Genomic DNA, 12531 nt, shown 5'->3' on the forward strand with positions numbered 1-12531 from the left:
AGCCCTGCACATGAGCGAGAGACGATCGCGCCACAGAGTGCCCGGAGCAGTGCCCTCAGCAGACGCTCGGCGCTCTTTCTGTGAACTGAATTTAAATAAAGTACGATAACCAGCAAACACTTAAACCCTGGTCTGAGCCTTTCTTTGAGGTGGAAATACCAACATTACAAAATACTGGGAAAAAGCATGTTCTCAATAGGTCAAGGAGGGTCAAAACTGAAGTAATAAGAAGTGTGCAGGAGTCATGCAGGTCAGAAAACGACATAGCGCGACTAGGAGAGAGCTGTTAATTACCTCATGTGTGAAGGGAAAATGACGGGCCCAACCCGGCCGTCAGCGTGCAAACTTTCATATCAGCAATATCAGGAAATAATGAGCTAAGTAACACCAGGTTATGTTGTGGTGTTCAGGAAGAGTTCCGCAGCATTTTGTCACTCGGAAAGGCGGTGCAGGGCTGGGAAGTTGTGTGGCTCAACGCCCCCCCCCCACCAGGGGCGGCCTTAGGCATGTGCAAGCTCTGCACCTGCACAGGGCCACCAAACCCCAGGGGCCACCATGCCAATATATATCCTTAATATAATAATCCTCGGAGGATGGATACATATTTGCGTGGTGACCCTGGCAGGGATTTGGCGGCCTCCGGCTCTGTTCCACTTCCAAACACCCTGACCCCCCCTTTCACTGGCCTCCGTGCTCCACCCCGCCCAGACCCCCTCTTCCGGGCCCCCTACCTACGCTCCCTGCCCATGGCCGCCATGAGCCTCGAGCCGCCCCTGCCCCCCCTCCACCTCCCCCCCAGCTACGACGGAGCTCCGTCAACAGGTGGCCATCTTCAACTGGCGCTGTGTCACGCCCCCATGATGATATGTAAACATTTCCTCGTTTTGTAATATTTGCAGCTTCTTAATGCTATACTATTGTTTGGCACAAAACTTTACGTACTTGAGCATGCACACACACAGAAAGAAACAAGCAGACATACACACACAAAGCATTCAACACATTTGTTTGAAATACCTTCTGAGATTGTCCCTATTCTCTCCCACTTTCTCTCGCTTTTCCAACTCACAAAAAAGGCGCGCAAACAAGAAGGAGAACACACATGAATTAGCAGACACTCACAAGAAAAGACTTCGGTGGGATTTAAGCCATTTTAAACTTCTTACTTCCCATGGCTTTCTTTATTGCCGCTGTCAGCCGGCTGCCTTGATTCCTGTATTTGCAAACATACAAACTATATAGTGTGAATGTGATCGGCAGCACAGGACCTGAATGTACCCTGCTTTGTTGAACACTTTGTGATGGTGAACATCTGGACATTATGCAAATGAGCCCACGCTAAAAGTTCAGCTGGGGCTCAGCTCAGGCCTAGTGAAGCACCTTGGCTGGCAAAGACATGCTCCACTCTGACAGCCAGTGAGTCTGCCTTTCATGAGTACCGGTACTCAGAGTGATAAAAATAAGAAGTGCCGGTACTCAGTACCTGTGAGCTATGTTCCCTCAAGGATGTGCGCGCTCGTACGCCGGCACCCAGCTGTCTTAAATCACCCAGGGTCTTTTGTAGAGTGTGCAGGGTGAACAGGAAACATTAAAGAACAATCGGTATCTGAAACTTTAAATGCACTTCTTTTAAAAAGGCGTGCATGTGAAAGGCAGTATGCCAGTTGCTGGATGGTAAACCAAGGAAGATAAAGGAACCCAGCTGGGACGGGGCAGATATGTCCTGCACTGTGATGGATACATGCTGCTTGGTTGGCTGAGCATGCTGAGGGCAGGGGAGGGGGAGATCTTCTGAGAGAACTGAAAGGCCACCCTGACCTTTGCTTCTCAATTAGAGGTGCAAGCTAATAAATTAGGGAGAACAGCCATGCCAAGTTTATGGTCTATATTAGTTGCCAATAAAATGTTAGAGGTGACTTTAAAAGATGCAATAAAAATCATGTAGAAATATGATATTTTCACCTTACTGCATCAGGTTTCATCACCAAGAGCCATTTATCAAAAGTGATTGTTTTTTTCAAATGAACTTGGACATGTTCAGGTCTCTCACTCTCACTTAGCACTGGGAGGCCTTTGGTAGCAATGCACTTTATAAGTGTCTACTCATTCATTCATTCATTCATTCATTCATTCATTCATTCATTCATTCATTCATTCATTCACTATGACAACAAATCAAGAGACAAGTCAGTATGTAGCCTATATGAATAAGTTATTTATCTCTGGTAAGATACATAGGTTAGTTATAGATTCCTTACCTTAGAATTACCCCCAGGCTTCAGACTGGATCTGGAGAATTTTTTTCTTAGCAGTACCCCTGTGTGTCGGTGGGTGGCGTTGGTCGACTCTGCGTCCATCGTCGGCATTATGGTTGCCAGGATGTAGTCGTTGTGCCTACTTAGACACTGCCCCTGCGTGCTAACATCAGTTCTGACACAACTTTCCATTCCAGAAGTGCAGAGCCATGATAGACATTGACCAGTGGTGCGCCATAACTAGGGCCCTGTAAGGGAGACCCTATCCCTAGAAATCAGTTCGCAGAGCGGGGAGAATTGGTGAGGCGGTAAGGAATCTAACCTATGTCTCTTACAGATACATCATTACCGAAGGTAAGTAACTTATTCATCTGAAAGAGACAGTTAGTTATAGATTTCTTACCTTAAAATAGATACCCGAGCAATACCATCCCACCGGAGGAGTAATTCCAAACTAAGTTCATACCAGAAAGTCCTGGAGGATAGAACAGTAAAAATAGCTGACCCTTTGGACTTAGCTGTCCAGGCAGTAATGTCTGGTGTACGTGTGCAAGCATGTCTATGTGGCCGCCTGGTAGATGTCAAGAAGTGGGATTCCATGTGCCAATGCAGTAGTTGCTACTGTAGCCCTAGTGGAATGAGCACATAGCCCCACTGGAGTTTCATTTGTAGCTAAAGCCTAACAGACTTTAATACAAAGGACAACCCATCCAGAGATGGTTCTCTTTTGGACTGCTCGACCTTTCTTGGCACCCACATAGAACGAAGAGTCGATCATCTACCTGTAAATCTTTTGTGCGGTCAAGGTAGGACAGCACACGTTTTGGGTCCAGACGGAGGAGTATCACCTCCTCCTTGGATGGTGGGTAAAATGATCATTTGTCCTATGTGAAAAGGTGTATCCACTTTAAGGAGAAACAAAGGTCATGTCATAAGCACCACTTTTTCTGGATGCACAGAGAAGAAAGAGGGCTTGGAAGATAGGGCTTGGAACATAGAGCCTGAAGCTCACTCAACCTGAGAGCAGAGGTGATGTCAATAAGGAAACCAGTTTTCAGAGTGAGAAGCCTGAGAGGACAGTTGTGAAGAGGCTCTAAAAGAGCGCACATAAGTTAAGTTGAAACAAGATTCAAGTTCCACTGGGGTATTATGAAAGGAGATGGAGGAAAGAGATGAAGAATGCCCTTAAAAAATCTATTTGCAATAGGGGACTTGAATAAAGAGGGCTGATCTGGTAGCCGAAGGAAAGCAGAAATAGCTGCAGGATAACTTTTAAGGGCGCACAGAGCAGAGCCCTGCAGGGCCAAAGAAAGTAGGTACAAGAGAACTTTGAAAGAGGGGCAGAGTGGGGATCCGCAGCTTTTGCTGTGCACCATGTCACAAACGTATTCCCTCAACAGGTGTATACCGTTTTAGTGGAGGGGCGCCTGGTTGCCAAGATGATGTTACAGACTTCGTCCGGAAGGTCAAAACCTGTTGTTGCAACAGAAGATCCTCCTGAAGGGGCAGTCTGATTGGAAGATTGATGGCCATGCTCAGGAGCCCTGGGTACCAGACTCTTCGTGCCCAGAAGTGCTTGATCTGATTCAGCACTCAGGGCAGAAGTGGTACAGGTGGAAAGGTGTACAGGAGGCCGGAGTTCCACTTGTGACAAAAAGCATGCAGAGTGAGTGCCGCCATGGAAACTCCAACGTGCAAAACTGCTGTCATTTCGCGTTCTCTTAAGTGGCAAACAGATGTAAGCAAGGCTCTCTCCACCGCTGAAAAAGACCTTGCACCACCTCCACGGAGTACGCCATTCGGGATCTACCAGGCACCGACGGCTAAGTTTGTCCACCCTGGTGTTCAGAGACCCTGCCAGGCGTAGAACCACCAGGGTCATGCCCTAATGTTCCATCCATGTAGAGAGGCGAAAAGCCTCCTGATTTAGTTCCACGACCCCACCCCGCCCTGTTTTTTGCAATACCTCATGGCAGTGGTGTTGACTGTGAACACCTGCACTACTTTCCCCTTGAGGGAGGGAAAGAATGCTTTCAGTGACAGGAGGATCGTCCGGAGCTTCAACAGGTTGATATGGAGTCCAGATGCCTCTGATTTCAGCCTCTCCTAGGTGGCTGCCCCATACCAAGAGTGACGCATCAGTCACCACTGTTATGTCTGATTAGGGAAGGGAGAGGGATCTGCCTCTGACCTAAGCCGGGTTCGTTAACCACCACTGCAGTTGTTGTGCAGTTCCCTCCAACATCTGGATGCAATTGGAAAGATTCCCCTGATGCTGCGCCCACTGGAACTTCAGGTCCCACTGCAGAGCCTGCATAGGCCACCTGGCACAATCCACCAGCAGAATGCTGGAGGCCATGAGGCCCAGCAGCTTCAGGGTCATTCTCAACGAAATCCGGGATAGAGGCTGGTATCATGGCCCGAACATCCCAGACTTTCTGCTCAGGAGGATAGGACTGAAACTGCACTGTGTCCAGAACAGCTTAGATGAAAGAGAATGTCTGAGAGGGAGTCAGACGTGACTTCAGCATGTTGATAGTGATCCCCAGCGAGTGCAGGAGGTCTGCCGTAGTCTGGAGGTGGGAGGCGACAGCCTGTGATGAGCCTGCCTTCAACAGCCATTCGTTGAAATAGGGGAAGACTGGTGCCCCTGATCTGCGCAGATGAGCTGCGACCGCCACCATCACTTTCGTGAACACCCGAGTGGCACTGGTAAGGTCAAAGGGGAGCATGGTGAACTGAAAATGCTAATGGCTTACTGTGAACCGCAGATAGCATTTGTGGGCTGGCAGCATGCAAATATGAAAATAGACGTCCTGCAAGTCCAACGCCACCATCCAGTCTCAAGGGTCGACGGCAGACAGGACCTGACACAACTTGAGCATTTTGAACTTCGCCTTCAGGAGGAAGTGGTTGAAGGCCCTGAGGTCTAGAATTGGATGCAGGCCTTTGTCCTTCTTGGGCACCAGAAAGTAGCGGGAATCGCAACCACAAGCTACTTCTGCCGCAGGGACCTTCTCAATAGCTTCCTTGGCCAAGAGAGTTAAGACTTCCTGGTGGAGAAGCGCAAACGATCCTCCGACATGCGATCAAAAGATGGTGGCATGGAGGAAGGGGTAGTCTCGAAGGGGGGATTGCCAGTGGGGGGGTGCGGGGGGGGGTGATGGCGAATCCTGCCACCCACTGGACATTCATGGGCCTGAAACAGACTAGGAGGGTTTGGAGGCTGCGGGGGAGCATGGGGGACTGGCCTTCCCGGTTGGCTCCCAGACCTGCGAGGTTGCTAGGTCTCACATCCGCTGCCATGCAGAGAATGGACAGCTTGGGTTAACTGGTGGGTAGACTGGGCCAGATGTGGCTGGGCGCCGTTCTGTAGCCATGAAAGGGGCAAAAAGCAGACTGAAGTGGGCGGGGAGACGCAGCGAGGCCCAAAGATCTCCTTAAGCGCTCCAGCGCCAAGCCTGCTTTGTCACCAAAAAGACGATGGCCATCAAAGGGCATGTCCAGCAAAGTTGACTGGATATCCTTCGAAAAGCCAGATGTCTTCAACCAGGCGTAGCACCTAATGGGCTACCGACGTGGCAATCAATCTGCCTGGTGAGTTGGTGGTATCCAGTCCACATCGAATCGTGAATTTGACTGCGTCTCTCCCATCTGCCACTGCCTGAGAGAGCTAGAGAGAGCCTCATCCATGGACTGAGGCAGCACCTACGAAACCATATCCCAGATGGTATGGGAGTGTCGGCCAAGAGTCACATGGAATTCACGGACTGCAGTGCCAAGCTGGAGGAAGAAAACATGCGCTTCTCAAGATGATCGAGCCTCTTGGATTCCCTATCTGGGGGAGCAAAAGGGAATGTGCCTTTTGAAGAAGAGGCTTGGACCACCAAGCTATCGGGGAAAGGGTGTTTGATGAGGAAAACTAGGTCCCCTAGGGCCGGGTGATGGCGGCTGTCAATTGTCCTTTCCACAGGAGCCCAAGTGCTGGGCTTGGACCAAATGCCCAGGAAGATGTCAGTGAGTGCATCATTGAAGGGCAGAAGGGATTCAGAGGAGGTTGCCGCAGGCTGAAGCACCTCTCTCAGGAGGTTAGTCCTGACTGCCACAGAACGGAGCTCAAGGCCCAAGGCCTCGGCCGGCCTTCGCGCCACCGCAGCATAGGACGCTCCCTCCTCCGTATCCACGGTAGGGGGAGAAGGCATGCCAAGGTCTGGAGAAGTGTCCAGACCAATGCTGTCACCCAGTTCCTCTCTCCAGTCTTTCTCATCAAGCTAGTCTTCTAAAGGGTCCAGCGATCCCTCCCAGTCCTTACACTACCTTCTGGGCAATAGGGAACACCAGGGATGAACAGGGGAACAAAAGTGCACTCCGGCGTCAGGTCAAACATTGACCGTCGTCAGCTTGGCTCCAGGTCCATCACGAGGGAGAGGATGGGACACTGGGGGGCGTTGCCATTGGGATCGGCGTGGGGAAGGTCGAGTAAGATCGGTTGGTGTTGATCCGTATCTGGGTCCGGATCCATGACGACCCTTAAGCACTGGGGCCGAAGCCGCCGGCATCAAAGGCTCAGAACCCCTGACCAACTCCATGGGACCCAAAGTCACGCCAGCAGAGTTGGGCTGCCCAAAAACGAGTTTGAGGGCATCTAAAAACTTTCGGAGTTGGGCAGGGGACGCTCCGGCTCCCGGAAACAGGGGAAGGCGCCGAGTTGTCTGTGAAGTAGGTGTCAGAGATGGAGCTTTAGAGTTACGACGCTCCTGGTCCAGCGTTGCATCAGCCGACTGACAGGGGGAAGGCGAAGAACATTCCTCGCCTTCTACTTCTTGGACCTCGAGGACTTAGAGTGTGATGCGTTGTGGTGGCTCCGCCAGCGGTCTCAAGACCTTCCTCTCGAACGAGAACGGGAACAGGAATGACGCTGAGTCGACCACCGAGCCTCCAATAGCTTTCGGGACTACTCCCTCAAAGACTTTGGATTCATGGCCCAGCAGTTGGAGCACAACTTCGAGTCGTGGTCACGCTCCAGACACCAAAGGCACATGAGGTGATGACCCGTCACAGACATCAGCTTGTGACAGGAGTCGCAAGGCTTGAATACAGTCCAGCGTTGGGACATCCCTCGCGCACCAGGAGCCAAAAAAGAAGTAGGCAAAACATTGAACGAAGGTTAGTCAAAAAGTGACTAAGGGGTAGCTCTCTCCGGTTCTGCGGTAGACTGGTGCGGAAAAAGAAAGAACTGACGGCAGCACGCTGGGGCAGCGTCTAAGTCGGCACCACAACGTCACCCCGGTGACCACGATGCTGACGACAGACATGGAGTCGACGACTCCACTCACCGGCGTGCAAGGGTACTGCTAAGGAAAAATATCCTACGGATCTAGTGTGACGCTTGGAGGTAATTCTATGTTAAAGAATTTATGACTAACTGTTAGACTTGGCATCTTTTGGCGTGTTTCCCCTGTAATAATTCTGCATACTTTCCTCACTGCGGTCTAGTGGTAAAGTGCAAGTGCCCCTGTATACAATGTATTATAGATTGGATTTTCCATGATTGGTATATTTGATTTATTTGTCAGTCCCTAGTAAAGTGCACTGCGTGTGCCAGGGCCTATAAATCAAATGCTGTTGGTGGGCTGCAGCACTGGATTGTGCCACCCACGCCATCAGCCCGTAAAGTGTAACTCTGGCCTGCCATCGCAGAGCCTGTGCGCAGCCTGGGGCTGCCGTGTCGAATTGACGAGTGCCCACACTTGCAAGTCCCTAAACCTTCCCTTTTCTACATGTGAGTCGCCCCTAAGGTAGGCCCACGGTGCCCCCATCGGCAAGGTGCATTGTATGTAAAAGGTAGGACATGCCCTGGTGTGTGTGGCATGTCCTCATTACAGCCTACTTCGTTTTTCACTATTGCAAGTCTACCTGTTCACCGTAGGCAAGAATGGGCAGTTTGATCATTACATCCTATGATCCTAAATGCCTCAGGGAACATGGTAGAAATTCGAGTTTAGTATGCCTGAACTCAGAATGATAAAATACATATTTTAGTGTAGTTGGTTTTAACATTCTGTGTTTGAAAATACCACTTTTAGAAAGTAGGTATTTTCTGACCTAACTATCCAGCCTGCCTCTGCTAGCGTGTGTGTTGTCTGTATTGTTTTGTGAGTGACAGGGGCTGGGGGAGACAGGGTGAGTCAGCCTGGCTGAATAGGCACATCTACACCTAGTTGGGTGGGTGGACTAGCGCCTAAGTCTGTATAGGGCTGAGCTCACCTTCCACAATGCTGGCTCCACACCCTGTGGTGCGTCTGAAGACTCTGCCCCACACTGACAAAGGAAGAAGGTGCACCCTGGCAGATGGCACCCTGAACTGGTTCGAACTAGGTCCAGGCCCCTCTGCCTTCAGAGGACATAGGATTTGCTGGTATAAATATTGGGGCCCAGACCCCAAGACTTTAGATTACTTCTGAATCAAGGAACCTGCCAAGAAGAAGAGCTGGAAGAGCTGCCAGGAGGAGGACTGCCCCTTTGCTGTGTTGTTGCTTTGTTGGGTTGGCCTGCAGCTGCTGCTTCTGCCTTGGGCAGTGAAAGGAGTGGCTGAACTTTCTCTGCTTGTGCTGAGTATCTCCAAGTGCTTGAGGTAGAGCTTGCTCCCTGTTCACGAAGTCTCAGGAACATCAAAGACTTCAAGCCCGAGGCTGTCTACGACGCCGCTGCCGACACAGTGTCCTGAAGGCACCGCAGAGAGCGCCGCCGCAACATGACCCTGGTCTTACGGATGACGCCTGTTGATGCCGCCACCGAGCCACTGCTCGCACTGTGACCTGTGGGCACCGCATTCCACACCGCTTCGCTTCAAGACAACGCCTTGGTATCCCCGACGATGATGCTATACGCTGGACTTGACGGCGCTGCTTGCACCGTGGTTCGGGGGCACCGCTCATAAAGTTATACGACGCACCGCCCTCATTCCGCACCGCAGCCGGTATCGTCCACTCCAATTGTCAGCCGACGACAGGGCTTTAGAAGCACCACCTTCATCTCACTCCGCGACCCTAGTCTCACCGACGACACCATCTGACGCCGCCACCAAGCTGCTGCTTGCACCTCGATCTGAGGGCACTGCACGCTGCACTGCTGCACTTTGCACTGCAGCACCTGGCGCCTGCCAACGCCAGCGCTCCTGATTCCATCGGAGAGGAGATCGATCTGCAATGGGTGTGACAACGAGAGGTCATTGACGACCTGCATCTCTGACAGGTACTGTTGGCGGGTCGTCCCGACACCTCAGCTGACCTGCGATGCCGCGGCCAGCCAGAACTGTTTGGACTTGCTTGTTCACGACACCGTGATAGCCCGGACGGAGCTATCGACACCACGGAACTGTGTTTTGAAGACATCTTGCAATGCAACTATTTGAAAAGTACTGTACTGTGGGATTTTTTATCATAACTGGTCTTGGTTGAGTATGTAAAAATATTGGATATTTTTCAAAACTCGTGTGGTGTCCGTTTGTAGTGCTTACACTGTATTACTGTTGGTTATGTGAAAATGCTTTACACACTGCCTCTAAGATAAGGCTGACTGCTCGTGCCAAGCTACCAAGGGGGTGCGCAGGGATTATTTTCGGAGTGTAACTCCCTTATCCTGACTAGAGTGGTGGTCCCGGCTTGGCTTCGGTGCACACCTTAGCCAACCCGAAATCCCATTTGTAATACTAATTGTCTCTTTCAGATTCTTATTATACCTGGAGCAACATTATACTCTTAAATAAACACACAAGAGTATTTTGTGCAGCTCAAATACTGAACTGGTATTTGAAGGGGCTTTCATATGTGATAATGCAGAAAAAGGATGCTTGGTGCAAGGAAATATTTGCATGGAGTGCTAGAATTGGAAAAAAAGTTACTATAGTAAACATGAGTGTGGAAAACAGAGTCTGACAGTCAACATATACATTTTTGTTTTTTAAATCCGGTAGTAAAACAGTTCTGGCTTACTTCATTGGTCACCAAGAAGCTTCGCTTTAAAAATGTTAAAGGATCAAGACACCTGCTGCAGAGATCATTATCTATCCAGCAATTGAAAAGGGATTGTACTAGCAGTAAGATATATCTAGTAGGTAACACAATTTTGGGAGAGTTCTGTGTTTTGTACAGTCACAGTTTTGACTAAAACTAGCAGCGTGCCTGTGCATCATGTAACATACAGATCACAGATTGGTATTTTATTTAAAGTGGTAAGTGGGCAACAACTATTGATACTGAGGCCCTTGAGTTACATCCAGTTCATACGTTTCAAGCCTTCTAATATAAAACAGTGATCTATTTACTAGCATCAAGGAGCTGCATGCCAACTCTATGTTTTGGGTTTAGATCTTTATTGTTTTTTATTAATCTGTTATTCTGAGATTGAAAAGAATGCTTCCGTAAAGTATTATTACTCCCGACAACCACAATCACTGTGTCACATTTTCTATCATAACTTTGTGTTCCATCCGACTATCCACACTTAACATGTAATGGTTACAAGTATGGATAATATGTGACTCATACACCTTATGAAACTTATTTATCCTCTCATGTAACTTTTGTTTTACACTATTTATACACTTACATGATTTTTTGTGCCTCTGTGTGTGATGGAAAGCACTCTGAGCCCCTGCGCTGTAATGAGTAGTGTTATAAAACAATTTAATAATAGTTATAGTAAGTGCCATTCAAATAAATATTTGTGTAATTACTCAGACAGACAAATAAAACCTTCATTCTTGCAAAGCAAGCATGTCCCTTACACAGGGAGTTGAACAATCTTTAAAGCCTGCCCCCTTTAGATTCGCTTAAGTACTTATGATGCAGTAACAAGATGTAAACCATTTGTTTCATATTAGTGGCGACTAGATAATAGGCACCAGATGGCTCCAAGCCAGGATGATACATGAACAAAATGAGTGCTGATGGTCTTTTAAATCAGTCCTTAGTTTTGTGGCCAGCTGGCATCTAAAATCAGAAGCCCCCTCCACCTGACAACGTGCAGGATCTGCTGAATGTCCTAGGGTGACAGAGAGATGACATCAAGACAAATTCAGCATGTTTCCCTTTGTTGGCCAGATCTGACGCAGAAATAGCTGCTGGAACTGGGATTCAGCACAATCCCTCCTAATCTCTAGCGCTGATAGAATCACACTATTTGGTAGAACAGAATTGAGCCTGAATCCACACTGTGCAGTTCAGCTATAAGATGGGTATCTCTTTCTCTCGTCTATTTCAAATCTACCTACCACAATTCGCGAGTGGAGTGAGGTTGTGTTAAGATGTGCTTTAGCCCAGAGCCAGAGAACTCAGAAGCCTACAGGGAAGGCTTTCTTGAGTGAAGGAAAGAAAGCTCTGAGAGATGCCTATGCCCATGCCTTCTACTGCAGGGTGCTTCATTGTACCTTGTAAAAGGGTAGTACCTTTTGAAAGACTGGGGGGCATATTATCAAGCCTGTGCGCTAAAATTATCGCCTTTTTATCGGCCGAAAACGGCCGATAAAGCGGCGATAATGGGCTTGATAATATGCTCTATGGAATTCAAATCGAAGCCCATGTTATATGTCTTCACATCTAACATGTGCTTCGATTGGAATTCCATAGAGCATATTATCAAGCCCATTATCGCAGCTTTATCGGCCGTTTTCGGCCGATAAAAAGGCGATAATTTTAGCGCACAGGCTTGATAATATGCCCCTAGGTGTTCTAGTTGGGACACATCAGTCACAGATCGGACACATTATAAGGCGTAGCCTTGATTTCACCTGGCTGCTGGCCTTTCAGATACCCTGTCCTGCCAACAAATATCCTTATTGGACTTTGGTTAGTTTATTGGAATGGTTTCACAACAGCATAGCGGATGCTACAAACATGATTGCCTCCTTCTTGATTAATGAACATTACTGTTATTGAGCAGGATGCTGGTTTCATTAGTGGTGGGCAGCAGGGATGCTGAATTTGCATGCATTCCTAAATGCATTTGTATAGCAGCAGATGGTTAAGTGCTGCTGCTTCTGGATACTTTGATACAGGGCAGACTGTAAGGGACGAATACAGATTGTCTAACATTAAGAACATGCTTAACATAAATGTACACCTGTGTACAAGGCGTTGTAGTGTATTATGTTTATTAATTACAGTTTTTCTGTTTAGGAGTTCCCTAAATTGGGAGGACTCGATGCCCACACCAATGTCTCCAGTACAACAAAGGGTTTTCTTAAACAGAGTAGGGCATACGTACTGTATTATCT

At 48.7% G+C, this 12531-nt stretch overlaps 1 protein-coding gene across 2 annotated transcripts in view; it reads left to right on the forward strand.

Annotated features, from left to right (window-relative positions):
* Nucleotides 1-12531, forward strand: part of SLC47A1 (solute carrier family 47 member 1) — a 721842-nt gene that overhangs the window by 40940 nt on the left and 668371 nt on the right. The window lies entirely within an intron of this gene.

Source organism: Lissotriton vulgaris, chromosome 2_1 (genome assembly GCF_964263255.1).
Source record: "Lissotriton vulgaris chromosome 2_1, aLisVul1.2, whole genome shotgun sequence".
Classification (NCBI taxonomy): Eukaryota; Metazoa; Chordata; class Amphibia; order Caudata; family Salamandridae; genus Lissotriton; species Lissotriton vulgaris.